The following is a 6,304-nucleotide window of genomic DNA, read 5'->3' on the forward strand; positions in this document are numbered from 1 at the left end:
CTGTCCTTTCTCAGAGACACTTTTCCCCTCTAGCCGAAGCTAATAGGTAAGTAGTGAGCATGTGTCGTTGCTGTCCCTGCCAGGGTCTTGGGGTGCAGAGACCACCGCTACCTGACATCCTACAAGCATATCCCGGGGCATGGAGAGTGTGGGAATTCCTCACAGACCTTCTGCTGGTGGAGCTCAATGGATCTGAAGGAGTCCTGCATCTTTTTTTTTTTTTTTTTATCTGCTTCTGTTTAAAAAGCCACATTCCTCTGCTTCATAGATGTTCTGCATTTGAGGTGTAGTGAATCTTTGCTGGTCACCAGATGTGATGTTTTAGTTCCTTACAAATGGGGGTGAGGGGTGGGGGGGAGGGTGTGCAAAAACTAACATTGAAATTTTGAAACAGCAGCAGAGTGAGTGAATTTTAATTTTTGTTCATTGTTGGTGGTTAGAAAATTCCCCCTATGTAATTATTGTGAACACTTTGCTTTGTGGTCACTGTAACATTTGGGGAGTGGGGTGGGACAGGGAAGAAAAGTAATACTAGTCCATATGTCCCCAATTTTTAAAATAAATTTAGTAAACCTATTTTTGGTGGTCATTTTTTTTAAGATGGTCATTTTTCAAATGGCTGAATTCCCCAACCTACCTCCAACTAAACACTAAGTTTGATTTTCAGCTCCTCTGTTGGACTTGGATTTGGGCAAAAAAAATAATCTTTGCAAATTCAGTTCTGGTGATTTCTGGATGGTTTGAATGTCCATTGCTTGGGAAGAAATTCCATCATACCCCACTCATGTTTATAATAAGCTGGGGATTTTGTTTTTGTAAATGCTTGCCCCTACTTTGCAACAGTTTCCTTGTTAGTAATTGTGAAGAATCAAGGTGGGGAGCAGTACTAAAAATTAAGTAATGGTATAAATGTATACCAGAAACCTGGTAGCAAGTTTCTCAACCTGTGGGTCGCGACCACTGGAAAATACATATAGCATATCAGATATTTACATTACGATTCATAACAGTAGCAAAATTACAGTTATGAAGTAGCAACGAAAATAATTTTATGGTTAGGGGGTCACCACAACATGAGGAGCTGTATTAAAGGGGCGCGGCATTAGGAAGGTTGAGAACCACTAGTGTGGAGCAAACAGCCATACACAAGTAGCTATATCGATGAGAGAAAAATCGATTAGCTGCCTCCTGCACATCTCCCACTGGGGATGTGCCCGCAACCCAGGTACATGCCCTTGACCAGAATCGAACCCAGGACCCTTGAGTCCGCAGGCCGATGCTCTATCCACTGAGCCAAACCGGTTTCGGCAATTCTGGTTATTTTTTATTAGATAATTTCTTATCAACAAATTTAAACTGTCAGCCTGCTTAGTGTCTATTAGTTAAACTTTGTAAAATATATATACTTGTTTTTCCATTGTATGCAAAATAAAAGAAAAAGATGTACCATTTCTTTGTTATATGTCGGATTATGTAGGAAATGTTTGTGAACAAGTCAAAAAAAAAAAAAAAGGGAAAAAAGTTCCTGTGGATGTTTTGTGTAGTATCTTGACGTTTGTATTAATAATAGTTAAGTTCACTTCCGAATAAAATTCCCATAATGCTAAAAAAAAAAAAGAATTGCTTTCAAAGGGTAATTCCATGCATTAGTTAGTTTTGTACAGCAGTTTAAGACCATCATTCATTATTATTCACCAGGTGACGCCCTGGCTTAGTGGTAGATGACACCCTGGGCAGTCCTGTTGGTCTTGGTGGTCTTGGTGGGGCTCTCCCACATGAAAGAGAGTTAACTAATTCTTGGCTGGTCTACGTAACCTCAGCATTTCTCCTAGAATATTCTCCTGAGTGTGTTCTCATGGCAAGACAGAGCTCAATGAGAGGAAGCGGAAACATGCAAGCATTTCTTCATGTCTCTTGTGTCAAGTTTGCTACTATCCCATTGGCCAAAGCGAGCTATGTGGCCAAGTCCAGATGCGTGGGAGCATTAGCAGAGCTGGGAAAAATTAGGATCATTTGTGCAGGCAATTTCCACACATATTTAGATTGCCAAATTGCCTTCCTACAGGACTTAACTATTTTTTTTATGCCACTACAAATGGTTTGTAAGAGGATTTTGGCAACAGAATTCAGTCTCCCAGTGTGAAAGATCAGCTGCACAGCACCACTTACTTCCATGACCCTTGTCTCTTTCTTTCGACTTCTGCTCTTATCTTCTAGGACTACAGACTAAGTAAGTTTATTATGTTCATTGCTTTTCCTTTTGTATCGTTTTTCTTAGAGTTATAACATTTACATTCTTTTTTATAACTTTAATTTTTAACTTTAATTAAAGCAACTTTAATAGTTCTTTTTTTGCCTTGGCCAGAATTAAAAAGGAATTAATGTTACTTAATTCGTCTTTTCATAAAGCAGCCTCCCCATTCCTAATCATGCATGTTTTGAACTACATTTTAGTTGGATAAAATTTTGCTATTAAGTTTGCAAAACATAGTCATGGGTGCTGCGTTTTCTGAGATCAGATAGGATCTATCCATCCTGTTGTCTTGTTGCTTTTATACATGAATGAGCTGAGAATAAATTATTGGGTCACATGTTTCCTCTTATTTATCTAATAACTTTTGGAATTGAATGATCCTATAGAGAGCTTTGTAAATGATGATTTTCCCCCTCATTTATCCAACATTTATATTTATGAAGCTTCTACCATGTGACCGCACTATGCCAGGTACTAAGAGTATAGAAAGAAGCAACATCTAGGCAAATACCTCTGCTCCCCTGGAGCTTAAATTCTAGTGGGAGGACATCGACAATAAACAAAGTGAATAAGTAATAATTATCTACATAGTACAGATAAATAAGTAAGTATCAGTAAACCAGAAAAGGGGGTATATGGAATACCAGAGGGAGGGTTATCTTTAAAAGGGGGTAACCAGGAAATGACTCCATGAGAAGGCGACATTTGAAGGAGATGAGTAAATACGACTTACACATACTTGTGTCAAGAGCATTCTAAGCAAGGTAAGCAGCAAGTGCAAAGGTCCTGATGTGAGTTGTGTCTGGTATATTTGAGGGAGAGCAAAGAGGCCTGTTTAACTGGAGGTGAAGAATAGAGGACTGAGGTCAGAACACTGTGGTCAAGATCAGGCTGGGCTTTGTAGGTTATTTCAGGAGTTTGGTCTTCATCAGAATGAGATGTACAGAGAGCAGCTGGGTTTGAACAGAGAAGAGACAAGGTCTGACTTATTTGTATTAGGATCATTTATTTATTTATTTTTAGTTGTCTGTGGTCTTCACCCTTTTTTTGTACCCCTTCCTTTGACATTTTTATTCTATTATTTGATCTCCTCTCTGACATCTTATTTCATAGATAATTTTCTTAATTTTTTGTCATAGTGCAGAGTCTAAACTCTCTAATTTCTTGGAGTGTGTATCATTCTAGTGTTTGTTGTTTTAACAGTCTGCATTCTTTTACCCCCCATTTTCCCCTGCTCTGACGGTTTTTGCATTATTGATGAACCTTTTGTTTTCAGGCTTTTCATTTTTGAAAGGGGACAGTGGTGTCTGGGCCTTCTCACTGCTCACATAGCCTGTGTATATTCTATTTTGCACCTTTCTGTATTTTCATCAAGCTCTGATCTGGCAACAGATTACGCAAGAATTGTTAGAGGACATTGCAAGTTTGTAAAACACTGAGATGAAACAATCGAATAAAAAGCCTTCCGGCAGCATTAGACAAGCTTTTGTTAATGTTTACCTGGCCTCCGATCTAGTCCTGAGTACATGTGAGACGTGCTCAGTAGGTAGTTAATTCAATGATGAAATGGCTCTGAGTCTTACACTGGAGAAGATCGTTAGGAATGAATGGTCGTTAAGAGAGGAGGTAAAATTAAAAGAAGAATGAAAATAATTCAAATGAAAAATGGGGTCTGGGCTTTAGTTGAATTCATATGGAAATTCTTGCACAAAGCCTTAAAAAATGCTGTGACATTTTCAAATGCTCAAGACTCCTGATTACTTTTATGGACATGAATGGCTGCAACGTTTGTCACCCTATTGATCATCAGGATTCATTTGGTTGATTTCGCTGGATAGTCTCTTTCCCCCTCGTTGATCTAAATATCTTCTGGAAGCTGGTTTCACAGATGAAAAATGTGTCTTTATCAGACAGGAAGGGTCCCTCTCAGGATCATTCAGTGCCCCTGAGGACTCTAAGGGCACAGGTGTGGAGACCGCAGAAACAGTGACTGGGAAAATTTGGGGCTTGGATTGGTCCAGTGTGCATCAGCTTCTTACATTGTTTTATTTCCTCACTCTTTGCTGCTTTTCTAAAACTGTCAGCTTCCTGGATGACCCAGAGACTCAGTACAGTGGGGCCTTGACTTACGAGTTTAATTCGTTCCGAGATCGAGCTCGTTAACTCAAATTACTCTGTCAACTCAATGCAAAAAATCGGCTGAGAGACAGCTCGTATCTCAAAAAACTCATTAGTCGGGACATTTGTAGGTCAAGGCCCCACTGTATTTCCTAGTTCTCATTAAATGTTTCAAACGAATGCTTGGCTATCAATCTACACTAATACTGAGTTGCAATCCAAGGAAAACCTGGGTTCTCCTGGTTTATAATGTTATTGTTGACAGGACTGTGAATATGTACGTTCAAGACAGATGCGGCCCTTTTCCTAGTATCTGTAAGTGCTCATTATGGGGAATGTAAGGCATTTACTTGGAAGTGGGAAGGGAAACCTGTATGCTGCCGAATTGAGCTGGAGAATCGGTGGTAATTATAATCCTGTTTGTTTTTTGTCTTCTGAAATGTCAAAATGTATTAACATTTTAGCTAATGTGCTATAAAACACACTTAGATGATGTATTTTACTTTGTCTAAAATATAAAAAAGGGCTGGAGGAAACTTGTGGTGAAATGAATGGCTGGTATGTAAGTGAGAGAATTGTGCTGAGGTTGTTGGCTGGGCACTGGGAGGGTGCAGAGAGCTAACATTTACCTAGCACTTCTCCAGTGCAGGCTCCGTGCAGGTGCTTTAAGTAGAGTAGAGTATTTAATACATAGAATGACTCTGCTAAGTTTTTTAATTTAACATTTTAGAAGGTAAAGCCAAATGAAATGGCCATTTTTGTGGGTAAAAAAATGACTGCATCTTGGCAATTTCAAATGGTTCAACCTAATATTTTCTTTTTATGGAGTGAAAAAGCTGGTATGTAGAGATATGAAGTAATTTTCCCAAATCATGCAGTTTCAAACTCAGGTTTTATGACTCTCAAATCCATTCTTATTTTACTGTACTGGGCTCCCTTCCAAAGAGGCTGTGTCATTACTTCTCTGTTAATGGTAGAGAAACCATTTAATACATCTGCATCATGGATTCCATACCCCAGTGATCTATTAATACCACCCACCTACTTTGTAGAACTGTAATTAGGATCAGATGCACCTCTATGTAAACTATTTGGGGAATATGTCCTAGAAACTAATTACCATATTCCTGTTTTTTAGACCAGGAATTTGGTCAAAAGATATAACATCAACCAAAATGAAAGACATATAACTTTCTTTGATATAAACTATATCTTTATAGTCACCCCCTAAAATCTCTTAAATTTCTTATAATAGAAAAAAATACCTTTTTCTGTAGAAAACTAATTTCCATGACTTAGGAATACTTAGCAGCTGAAAAGATTAAAACCATGTAAACATTATTGACTGACTTTCTTAGGGGTAGTTTAACGCATTTGCTCAAAGGAAAGAGAGAAACTTTACTGGTATGTTTGGGAAATTCACTAACCTTAGCCATCCACAGCCCCTAGTACAGCTTTTCTTACAAATTATAAATACTCAATAAATATTAAATGAATAACAGAGTATGGAAAATAAAGGAGAGAATAAAAAACCTTTTACTATAAATTCTGCAGAATTGATAATATCAGAATCGACTTTGAAGATTATCTGAAGAGCATAATAAGAGTTAACTATTAGAATTAATATGGTAATTTGTTTTACTTGAATGTATGTGTGTAGGGTCCAAATGTATATTTCTTCACTTGAGTGTTCCCGGAGCACATATGTGCCATGAACTGTATTAAATGGTAGTGAAGCAGTGACAACAAAACAGACACATTCTCATCCTTATCCAACTCGAGTCTCTGCATGGTGAATTAATTTCATGGCAATTTGAGGAGGCTCTTTGAGCGCAGCTGAAAGGGGATGAAAGGACAGTTGTCATTGGGTTATAGTTCAGGAACATATACAGGAACAGGAAATTGTTTGGATGCTTTAGGAACATGCAGTCA

The sequence above is a fragment of the Myotis davidii genome, unplaced genomic scaffold, assembly GCF_000327345.1.
Source record: "Myotis davidii unplaced genomic scaffold, ASM32734v1 scaffold436, whole genome shotgun sequence".
Classification (NCBI taxonomy): domain Eukaryota; kingdom Metazoa; phylum Chordata; class Mammalia; order Chiroptera; family Vespertilionidae; genus Myotis; species Myotis davidii.